Here is a 12119-nt window from a genome sequence, read left to right on the forward strand (position 1 = left end):
ACACTCCTGCTCCGAGTCAGACCACTGATAGGGAGGACAATATTTTTGATCCACTTCCATCCGTAGTCTTTTAGCCCGGGAGTGTGTGGGAGTTTCTTGAGGAGGGGCGAGGGAGGCTACTGACTGTCTCACTTCTTCACGATTCATAGCCCTAAGTTCAGACATAAACGTTAGTTGTTCCTCTTTTAGTATTTTTGCAATACAATCCTGACACAATTGTTTCCTATGTGACTCTGGCAATTTTTTTGCACAAGTCGCATATTTTTTAACCTTCTTTTTATCAGTTTGTCTCTGAGAGGAATCTTTATCCTAGAGAAAACAGAAGGTAGGTAAAGTATGGTGTGCATACATAAGGAGTCATAACCCTTACCCCAAGGGTGAGACTCACGTGACCCTGGGACATATCTGGAGTTCCATCAGGACGAGGAAGTTCCATACCGCGACAGGTAACAGGCAATGCAATATGCAATCCACAAAATCAATCCAAGTTAGAGGTATCAGCTCTAACTACATACCTGTGCGTATCCCTTTAAATGCGGGCGTTTTGAATTTCCCGCCTTCCAAGATGGCCGCGGACCGGAAGTAGCCCGACGTCATTTCCGGTCGGCTATTCGTTGAGGTGCAGCCGCTCATAGCCGGCGACTGAGGCTTGCTATGCGGCGCAGCGAGGATCCCTGCCGGTGCGTCCAAACCTATGGAGCTGCCTGTCCCCGTCTGGTCACGCGGCCAGGCCGAAGCCTGCTTGGGAATCCCGAATCCCACACACTACCGGAACCCTGCCTAGGATTCCTCCGGTAGGTGTCTTAGGTTGGGAGCTAAGGGACCTCTCGTTCGAGGGGTGTTAGCCTAGGCTTTAGGGGGAAGAGAAGGGGGAGTGCACGGACCCCCCGATCTTGCCCCCTGCCCGAGTTTTTTCCTGCAGTAACACGGGAGCGACGTCTCTCTGCTCCTGACCCTGTAGGGACAGGAAGAACACTGGCAAGTGGGTGGAGGGAGGGGCCTTTTAACCTCTCTGTCTTCCTGTCCCTACAGAGGTCAATAGGGCAACCTCCTGTGGTGCTGTAAGGAGGGATGTACTGGGAAAAAAGTTTAATAAAGTTAATTTTAAAAAATGTTATAAAAAACTATGGAAAAAATGCTGTTTTCTGTGAATCCTGACTTTAAAAAAATGTGATAAAAAGTGATCAAAAAGTCGCATCTACTCCAAAATGGTACCAATAAAAACTACAAGTCTTCCCGCAAAAAAAAAGCCATCACACAACCGCATCGGCGAAAAAATAAAAACGTTACGGCTCTTCAAATATGGAGACACAAAAACAAATAATTTTGAAAAAAAGTGTTTTTACTGTGTAAAAGTAGTAAAGCATACAAAATCGATACAAATTTGGTATCGTTGCAATCGTAACAATCCGCTGAATAAAGTTATTGTGTTATTTATATCACACGGTAAACGGCGTAGATTTAAGACGCGAAAAAGAGTGGCAAAATTTCAGGTTTTTTTCTATTCCCCCCAAAAAAAAGTTAATAAAAGTTAAGCAATAAATAATATGTCCCCCAAAATGGTGCTATTAAAAAATACAACTTGTCCCGCAAAAAACAAGACCTTATACAGCTATGTCGACGCAAAAATAAAAAGGTTATAGCTCTTGGAATGCGACGATGGAAAAACGTAAAAAATGGCTTGGTCATTAACCCCTTCCCGCTCCTGGACGTACTATTAGGTCATGGTAACTATAGCGTTCGCGCTCCATGACCTAATAGTACGTCTCGGGAGTAACGGCCGTTTCGGCCGTCCTCCCGACACATACAAGAGCTGTGACAGCTGCTGTCTTGTTCAGCAGCTGTCACAGCTCCTACAGCGGGGACCGATCGCTGTGTCCCCGCTGATTAACACCTTAAAAGCAGCGTTCTATAGAGATCGCGGCTTTTTAGGGGTTAAGCTGCCATCATCGGCCTGCTACACGATAGCGGCCGGCGATGGTGGCTATGGCAACCGGACACCAAACAATGGCGTCCGGCTATGCCATAGACGGAAGCCTAGTGGGTCCTGACAACGTCAGGACCCACTATGCTTGCTGTCAGTGAGTAGCTGACAGTTCTAATACACTGCACTACACATGTAGTGCAGTGTATTAGAATAGCGATCAGGGCCTCCTGCCCTCAAGTCCCCTAGTGGGACAAAGTAATACAGTAAAAAAAAAAGTTAAAAAAAGATGTGTAAAAATAAGAAAATAAAAGTTTTAAAAGTATTAAAAGTAAAAATCCCCCTTTTTCCCTTATCAGTAATTTATTATTAATAAAAATATATAAACAAACAAATAAACCATAATAATTGGTATCGCCGCGTCCGTAACGGCCTGAACTACAAAACTATTTCTTTATTTATCCCGCACTGTGAACACCGTAAAAGAAAATAATAATAAACCGTACCACAATCACAATTGTTTGGTCACTTCACCTCCCAAAAAATGGAATAAAAAGAGATCATAAAGTGGCTTGTACCGAAAAATGGTACTGATCGAAACTACAGTTCGTTACGCAAAAAATAAGTCCTCGCATGGCTTTATTGATTGAAAAATAAAAAAATTCTGGCTCTTAGAATAATGTTACACAAAAAGTGAATGATTTTTTACCAAACGTATTTTATTGTGCAAACGCCATAAGACATAAAAAAAAACTATAAACATCTGGTATCGCCCCGCAGAATAAAGTGAATATGTCATTTATAGCGCACGGTGCACGCAGTAAAAAAAATAGAATAAAAAAACAATAGTAGAATTGCTGTTTTTTAGTCACCACGCCACCTAAAAATAGAATAAAAACTGATCAAAAAGCCGCATGCACCCCAAGAAAACTACAATGGATTCCTCAAGGGGTCTAGTTTCCAAATTGGGGTCACTTTTGGGGGGTTTCCAATGTTTTGGCACCACAAGACCTCTTCAAACCGGACATGGTGCCTAATAAAAAAGAGGCCTCAAAATCCACTAGGTGCTCCTTTGCTTCGGAGGCCGGCGCTTCAGTCCATTACCGCACTAGGGCCACATGTGGGATATTTCTCTAAACTGCAGAATCTGGGTAATACGTATTAAGTTGCGTTTCTCTGATAAATCCAATTGTGTTGTAAAAAAAATGGAATAAAGAGGATTTTCTGACCAAAAAAAAATGTAAACTTCACCTCTACTTTGCTCTAAATTTCTGGGAAACACCTAAAGGGTTCATAAACTTTCTACATGCTGTTGTGAATACTTTGAGGGGTCTAGTTTCTAAAATGGGGTGTTTGCTAGGGGTTTCTAATATATGGGCCCCTCAAAGCAACTTCAGAACTGAACTGGAGCCTAAAAAAATAAATAAATGAGACAATACTTCGCTTCTTACATTATACTGATAATGAGCCGTGCCCACCCCGAGGTGACCCCAGTTTTGACCGTTTGTATAAACGGAGACCCCTATTAGACCGTTTCAGTGCCCGGTTTTCCCAAGCATTCACCCCCAAGAAGTGTATTTCTATTGATGAGTCCCTGGTACATTTTAAAGGGAGGGTTCAATTCCGCGTGTACCTGCCGGGTAAGAGGGCAAGGTATGGCGTGAAGATGTCTAAGCTGTGCGAGAGTGCATCAGGGTATACCTACAGGTTTAGGATATATGAAGGAAAGGCCACCCCCAAACCAGACTGCATCCTGGACTACAATAGGTACATGGGAGGGATGGACTTGTCAGATCAAATCCTGAAGCCCTACAGCGCCATGCGGTGTGGTATGAGAAGCTGGCCGGGCACATCATACAGATAGCTTTGTACAATGCGTATGTGCTACGTCGATGTGCAGGTCAGACGGGAACTTTCCTGGAATTTCAAGAGGTGATTATCAAGAACCTAATCTTTAGGGACCAAAAAGGGGGGCACCCAGTAGTTCTGGAAGTGGGGCCACACACATCGTACCAGGGCGGCAACACTTTCCAGGAGAAGTTCCCCAAACTGGCAAGAAGGGAAAAAGTCTAAAGAGGTGCAAAGTCTGCTATAAGGGATGACACAATATATCAATGTGACACGTGTCCCGAATAACCAGAGCTCTGTATGAAAGAGTGTTTTAAAATTTATCATACATCCCTTGGTTTATAATTTACCCCAATTTTACTTACCCTGATGCACTCCGCACAGCTTATCCCCCCTCGTCTTTCCCGTCTGAGCCCTGCTGTGTGCCCAGGCAGCTGATAACAGCCACATGTAGGGTATTGCCATACCCGGGAGAACCCACATTACAGTTTATGGGGTGTAGGTCTCCGGTCAAAATGCTCACTACACCTCTAGATGAATGCCTTAAGGGTGTAGTTTTTAAAACGGGGTCACTTCTTGCAGGTTTCAACTGTACTGGTACCTCAGGGGCTTCTGCATATATGACTTCGCACTAGAAAATCCCCAGTAGGCCAAATGGTGGTCCTTTCCTTCTGAGCCCTCCCATGGGCCCAAACGGCAGTTTATCACCACAAATGGGGTATTGCGGCACTCAGAACAAATTGCGCAACAGAATGGAGTATTTCATTTCTTGTGAAAATAAGAATTTTTGAGCTAAAATGACATATTATTGGAAAAAATATATATTTTTTTCATTCCCAGCCCAATTCAAATAAGTTCTGTGAAGAAACTATGGGGTCTAAATGGTCACATTACCCATAAATGAATTCCTTGAGGGGTGTAGTTTCCAAAATGGGCTCACTTCTGGTGGGTTTCCATTGCTTTGATACCTCTGGGGCTCTGCAAATGTGACATGGCACCCGAAAACCAAACCAGCAAAATCTGCACTCCAAAGAACACACAGCGCTCCTTCCCTTCTGAGGCCTCCCATGGGCCCAAACGGCAGTTTATCACCGCAAATGGGGTATTGCTGCACTCAGGAGAAATTGGGCAACAAAATGGAGTATTTTGTTCCCTGTGAAAATAAGAAATTTTATTGGAAAAAATGTCTTTTTATTTAATGTCACAGCCCAATTGAAATAGGTGCTGTGAAAAAACTGTGCGGTCAAAATTCTAACAACAACCATAAATGAATTCCTTGAGGGGTGTAGTTTCCAAAATGGGGTCACTTCTGGTGGGTTTCCATTGCTTTGAAACCTCTGAGGCTCTGCAAATGCGACATGGCACACGAAAACCAATCCAGCAAAATCTGTACTCCAACAAACACATAGCGCTCTTTTCCTTCTGAGCCCTCCCATGAGCCCAAACGGCAGTTTATTACCACAAATGGGGTATTGCCACACTAAGGACAAATTGGGCAACAAAATGGGGTATTTTGTTCTCTGTGAAAATAAGAAATTTTGATCACAAATGACATTTTATTGGAAAAAATGAATTTTTTTTCATTTCACAGCCCAATTCAAATACGTGCTGTGAAAAAACTGTGCGGTCAAAATGGTAACAACCATAAATGAATTCCTTGAGGGGTGTAGTTTCCAAAATGGGGTCACTATTGGGGGATTCCTACTGTTTTGGCACCTCAACACCTCTTCAAACCTGGCATGCTGCCTAAAATATATTCTAATAAAAAAGAGGACTCAAAATGCACTAGGTGCTTCTTTGCCTCTAGGGCTTGTGTTTTATTCCACGAGTGCAGTAGAGCCACATGTGGGACATTTCTAAAAACTGCAGAATCTGGACAATACATATTTAGTAGTGTTTCTCTGGTAAAACCTTCTGTGTTACAGAAAAAAAATGAATAAAATTGAAATTCAGCAAGAAAAATGAAATTTGCAAGTTTCACCTCCACTTTGCTTTAATCCTGTGAAATGCCTGAAGGGTTAAAAAAAACTTTCTAAATGCTGTCTTGAATACTTTGAGGGGTCTAGTTTTTAAAATGGGGTGTTTTATCAGGGTTTCTAGTACATAGGCCCCTCAAAGCCACTTCAGAACTCAAGAGGTACCTTAAAAAAAAGGCTTTTGAAATTTTCTTAAAAATATGAGAAATTGTTGGTTATGTTCTAAGCCTTGTAACGTCCAAGAAAAATAAAAGAATGTTCAAAAAACGATGCCAATCCAAAGTAGACATATGGGAAATGTGAACTAGTAACTATTTTGGGTGGTATAACCGTCTGTTTTACAAGCAGATGCATTTAAATTCTGAAAAATTCAATTTTTTCAAAATTTTCTCTACATTTTGCAATTTTTCACCAATAAACACTTAATATATCGACCAAATTTTACCACGAACATGAAGCCCAATGTGTCACGAGAAAACATTCTCAGAATCGCTTGGGTAGGTTTAAGCATTCCGACGTTATTACCACATAAAGTGAAATATGTCAGATTGGAAAAATGGGCTCTGAGCCTTAAAGGGAATGTGTTGCCAGAAAAACATGTTTTTTTTTAAAAAATTAAACATTTAGTGTGTGGGTGATTAAACATGGTTCAAATTTTTTTTATTTTTTTCACGAGTCAGGAAATAGTCAGGAAATATTATAAATTAATTCTAATTTATAATACTACCCATTTTTGGTCACTAGATGGAGCTAGTTCCCAAAATTGCAGCATTGCAACATTGGGTTAAAAGCCCTCGCTCTAGTGAGCTCTCAGCATCCCCCCCTCCTTTATCCTGGCTAGTGCCGGGATAAACGAGGGGTTTGAAAGGTTTAACCTCCTACACTGTGTGTCGCCATTTTTTGAGGTAACCCACAGTGTAGTAGGTTTACATACAGTAGTAAACACACACAAACACTAACATACATTGAAATCTCTTACCTGCTCCTGCCGCCGCGGCTCCCTCCGGCCCGTCCGCTCCCTTTGCTGCCGCTGTTCCATGTGCACAAGTCCGGAAGCCGCGACCGGAAGTAGTAATATTACTGTCCGGCCGCGACTTCCGGTCCACAGGAAAATGGCGCCAATTTCGAATAGGACTGTGTGGGAACGGCGAATGCGCAGTTCCCACACAGACGCCGTACACGGCAGTCAATGGGACGGGAGCCGTTCGCAGTCCCTATGGGACTGTGGCTGCCGTACTCCATGTCTGTGTGTGTCGTTAATCGACACACACAGAAATGGAACAAAAAATGGCAGCCCCCCATAGGGAAGAAAAAGTGTAAAAATAAGAAAAAGTAAAACACAAACACACAAATGAATAAAAACGTTTTTATTAAAGCACTAACATCTTTAACATATAAAAAAAATTATTTGCCATGACACTGTTCCTTTAAGGCCAAAACTAGGCTGCGACCTTAAGGGGTTAAGGTTTAAAATAGGCTGGTCATTAACGGGTTAAACACTCACTGGAGTGAGTAGATGTTAATTCTGGCAGAAGATTTGATACCAAAAGGAAATCACTGTGCCAAAACAGAATCATTAGGGGATACTTACTAAGCAAATTGCGACACAATTGTATTGCAAATTACAGAAAACATTTTTTTTCTATGAAAATGATTGTCTTTAGAAAATTTTTATGCCTTCAAATTTGAAAAAGCGTCAATAGAAAGGGGCGTGGCTAAGAGGAGCCATAAAACGCAACAAATTTATTACAGATAACCAAATTGGGCCCCATTATTAGTGAACATGTATGTGATTTCCCAGTGTGCCCATAGCAATGCCCACTTAATGTATTTTTGATTTATCTTTAACCCCTTCCCGCTATTGGGCGTAACTGTACGTCCGAAAACCAAGTGAGTTCCCGCACTCGGGCGTACAGTTACGCCTTGCAGATAAAGCAAGCACAGGAGCTGTGCGCGCTTTATCTTCAGCGGCTGTCAGCTGTTATACACAGCTGACATGCCGCTGCAATGGCTGCGATAGCTGTTACCGCCAATCGCAGCCATTTAACCCCTTCAATGCGGCTGTCAATGACGTCCGCCGCATTTAAGTGGTTTACAAAGGGAGGGAGCTCCCTCTGTACCCCCCGGGCCTCCCCGTGATGAATCGCGGGTGGCGATTGTTGCTATGGCAACCAGGAAGCCGTTACTAGGCTTCCTGGTTGCCAAGGTACGGTATCCTATTAGTACGCTAACTGTCAAATGAAGAATGACAGTTACGGTGCACTGCACTACATAAGTAGTGCAGTGTATCGTAGCGGGGATCAGAAGACCAGATCTTCAAGTCCCCAGGTCAGTGTAAAAGAAAAAGTGTGGGGCAAAGTTTCCTGATCAACTCCTTTATTATTAGAAAAAAAATGAAAATATGAAAAAAAACTATACATAATAGGTATCGCCGCGTTCGGAACGGCCTGATGTATAAAAATATCACATTATTTTTACCGCACGGTAAACACCGTAAAAAAATGTAATAAAAAACAATGACAGAATTTTATTTTTTGGTCATCTTGTCTCAAATTTTTTTTAATAAAAAGTGATCAAAAAGTTGCAAGTAACGCAAAATGGTACCAATAGAAACTACAGTTCGTCACGCATAAAACAAGCCGTCCCGCAGCGATATCAACTAAAAAATAAAAAAGTTATGGCTGTCAGAAAATGGCGACACTAAAACATGATTTTTTTAGAAAAGAGTATTTTCATTGTGGGAACGTAGTGAAACGTAAAAAAATTAAATACATTTGGTGTCGCTGTAATCGTATCGCCCCGCAGAATAAAGTCAACATGTTGTTTATACTGCACCTTCTGAGCCCTGATGTGTATTCATACAGTACTTTATTACCACATATGGGGTATTTCCGTACTCTGGAGAAGTTGCTTTACAAATGTTACGGTGCTTTTTCTCCTTTATTTGATGAGAAAATGAAACATTTTTACCTAAAGCTACGTCTTAGTGGAAAAAAAAATGAAATTTTTCATGTTTACTGCCCAATTCTAATAATCTATAAAAACACCTGGGGGGTCAAAATGCTCACTACACCCCTAGTTGAATTCCTCTAGGGGTGTAGTTTCCCAAATGGAGTCACTTTTGGGGGGTTTCCACTGTACTGGTACCTTAAGAGCTTTACAAATGCGACATGGTGCAGAGAAATCAAACCAGCAAAATCTGTACTTCAAAAGCTAAATGGCGTGCCTTCCCTTCTGAGTCCTGCCGCTTCTCCAAACAGCTGTTTATGACCACATGTTGGGTATTTCCGTACTCTGGAGAAGTTGTTTTACAAATGTTGGGGTGCTTTTCATCATTTATTTGTTGAAAAAAATAAAAATTTTGAGGTAAAACTACATCTTATTGGAAAAAAATTTAATTTTTAATTTTCACTGCCCAATTATAATGAAATCTGTGAAACACCTGTGGGGTCAAAATGCTCACTACACCCCTAGATTAATTCCTCTAGGGGTGTAGTTTCCCAAATGGAGTCACTTTTGTGGGGTTTCCTTTGTTTCGGCACCACAAGACCTCTTCTAACCTGACATCGTGCCTGAAATATAATTTAAGAAAAGGAAGGCCCAAAAATCCTCTAGGTGCTCCTTTGCTTCTGAGGCCGGTGTTTCAGTCCAGTAGCGCACTAGGGCCACATGTGGGATATTTCTAAAAACTTCAGAACCAGGGCAATAAATATTCTGTTGTTTTTCTCTGGTAAAAACCTTCAGTATTACAGGAAAAATGGATTAAAATGGAATTTCTGCAAAAAAAAAATTGCATTTGCAACTTTCCCTTCCACTTTGCTTTAATTCCTGTGAAACGCATAAAGGGTTAAGAAACTTTCTAAATGCTGTTTTGAGTACTTTTAGGGGTGCAGTTTTTACAATGGGGTGATTTGTGGGGGTTCCTAATATATAAAGCCCTCAAAGCCGCTTCAGAACTGAACTGGTCCCTAAAAAAATAGGCTTTTGAAATTTTATTGAAAATTTGAGAAATTGCTGCTAAACTTATAAGCCTTTTAACGTCCTAAAAAAATAAAAGGATGTTCAAAAAACGATGCCAATCTAAAGTAGACATATGGTAAATGTTAGCTAGTAACTATTTTGTGTGGTATAACTATCTGTCTTACAAGCAGATACATTTGAATTTAGAAAATGCTAATTTTTTGCAAATTTTCTCTAAGTTTTGGTGTTTTTCACACAAAAATATTGAATATATCGACCAAATTTTTTCACTAACTTAAAGTACAATATGTCAAGAGAAAACAATCTCAGAATCGCTTGGATAGGTAAACGTATTCTAGAGTTATTACCACATAAATTGACAAAAATCAGGCTGTGTCATAAGGTCCAAAAGTGGCTGCGTCTTGAAGGGGTTAATATCTTACTGTATAATTGGTGTGATACAATGGACGGTCTAGCATAAAATATTCTTCTATTACTTGCATTACCGCACATAGCTCATGAACAAGAGTGGCGCAGTTTTTGGAGGAAAGCAGCCGTGTTTTTTTTTTGGTTTTTTTCTGATACAACCTCTTTAAATGAATGGTCTCTGCAGTTCTATGGTTAACAGGAGCAGTGTCACTTTTAATATAATTCTGAAGTTGCAGGGGAACCTATGAGCATTGCATGTATGGTCAATTAGTTATCCATTTCACAGCGGTAGTTGTTGACTGTAGCATGATTTATGTGTGTGCAAATACCTTCAGAACTGCCTGTACATCAACATTGTCAGTGATTCCCAAAGAAGCCGCCTGATTCCCTGGACGCTGTGTTTAATAACGTATTTGTGGAAAGCACAGAAGTGATCGCTCCCCAAAGAGAACAAGAGCAGACATGTTCAGAGGGCAGACAGGAAATTGTCCTGACATTTCTTAACACATAAGGCCTAGTTCACACAGTTCTGGTGCTGTTTTTGACACGGAAACTTTGTCGGAAACCATGCCAAAAACGTCCGTAATCGACTCCCTTCAATGGGAGATGGAGGCGTTTATTTCCCACGAGCGGGGAAAAAAAGCGGCATGCTCTTCTTCCCACAGTTCTGTCTCTGACCTCCCATTGCAGAGAAAGCGTTTTTCGCAGCGTTTTTCGGCCTGAATGTCCGTTGCGGAAAACTGAACTGAAAAAAAAATGGATACTTATCCGACGTCCTAACGTTCTGCGGCTCGTCATCCCATGTGACCGCTGAAGCCTGTGATTGGCTGCAGCAGTCACATAGGCTGAAACATCATCCCAGGAGGCCGACCTGGATAAAGAAACACAGAATTCTGGTAAGTATAAGATTTATTTTTTTTCCTGAGTTGTGTTTTTTGCGGAGGAATCACTGCCTTTCTGCCGCAAAAAAAACGCAACATCTGCTATTTGTTGCAGGTTTCACCTCCCATTGAATTTAAAAACCGCACCGCAGGTAAATTTCTGAGCAGTTTTTCCGCTCAGCATTTACGCAGCGTGTGGATGAGATTTGTTCAAATCTCATCCAGTTCGCTGCTACAGTATTATGCTGTGGATTTTCTGCAACGAATCCCGTTGCGGAAAATTTTGAGTATTGTCCGTTTAGGTGTGCTAGTATTGTCCGTTTTATCATTTAGACGACTTTAGCCGGATAATGACCGCTGCAGCCAATCAGAGAATTCAGCGGTCATTTGTTTGATTCCAGAAATACGATTCGTCATCCCTGAGCCCTCTGATTGGCTGCAGCGGTCACATGCTGCTCACATGTAAACATTTATCGGGAGGGCCGCTGAAGCATCAGTGCTGAAGCGCCACCGAAAAATATAGGTGAGTACTGTTTTGTTTTTTTTAAATTTCATGACATTTGCAGCCATTAGTAAAATAAATTTAAGAACCCAGATAACCCCTTTAAAGGAATTAAGCGCTTTTTGTTAGAATTATCCTACAACAATCAGCTGATCACAAGTTGACCCGTTGCTGAATTCCTCGAAATTGCCGCAAACTCTATGGTAATACAGAAGCAAGTATTCAATTTCCTTGCAGGCTGCAGCGCTACTACAGGGGAAATAAAACATTACACATTCCCCGTTGAAATCAATGGGCCGTCCGTCTAAGTAACACACTTGCTGGTTCCTCCAAAGATGCTCTTTGTAGCCACTATTTTCTCTGGCTAATAGATGAGAGTTTTGGCACATATAGTATTTCTATTAGCCACCAGGAAAATCCTCGCATTTTGGTTTATCCAATTGACAAACATGTTCAACTCTTTCTATGGAAATAGGACTCAGGAGTCTAATTATAACCTTCTTGAAACACAAGGAATCCTTGGGGACAACAGTGCCCTGGTAAAAGGTCTCGTGGGTATTTGAAACCAGAACATGTGGTGGATTCAAGATGCTGGTAGG

This window comes from Rhinoderma darwinii, chromosome 9 (assembly GCF_050947455.1).
Source record: "Rhinoderma darwinii isolate aRhiDar2 chromosome 9, aRhiDar2.hap1, whole genome shotgun sequence".
Taxonomy (NCBI): domain Eukaryota; kingdom Metazoa; phylum Chordata; class Amphibia; order Anura; family Rhinodermatidae; genus Rhinoderma; species Rhinoderma darwinii.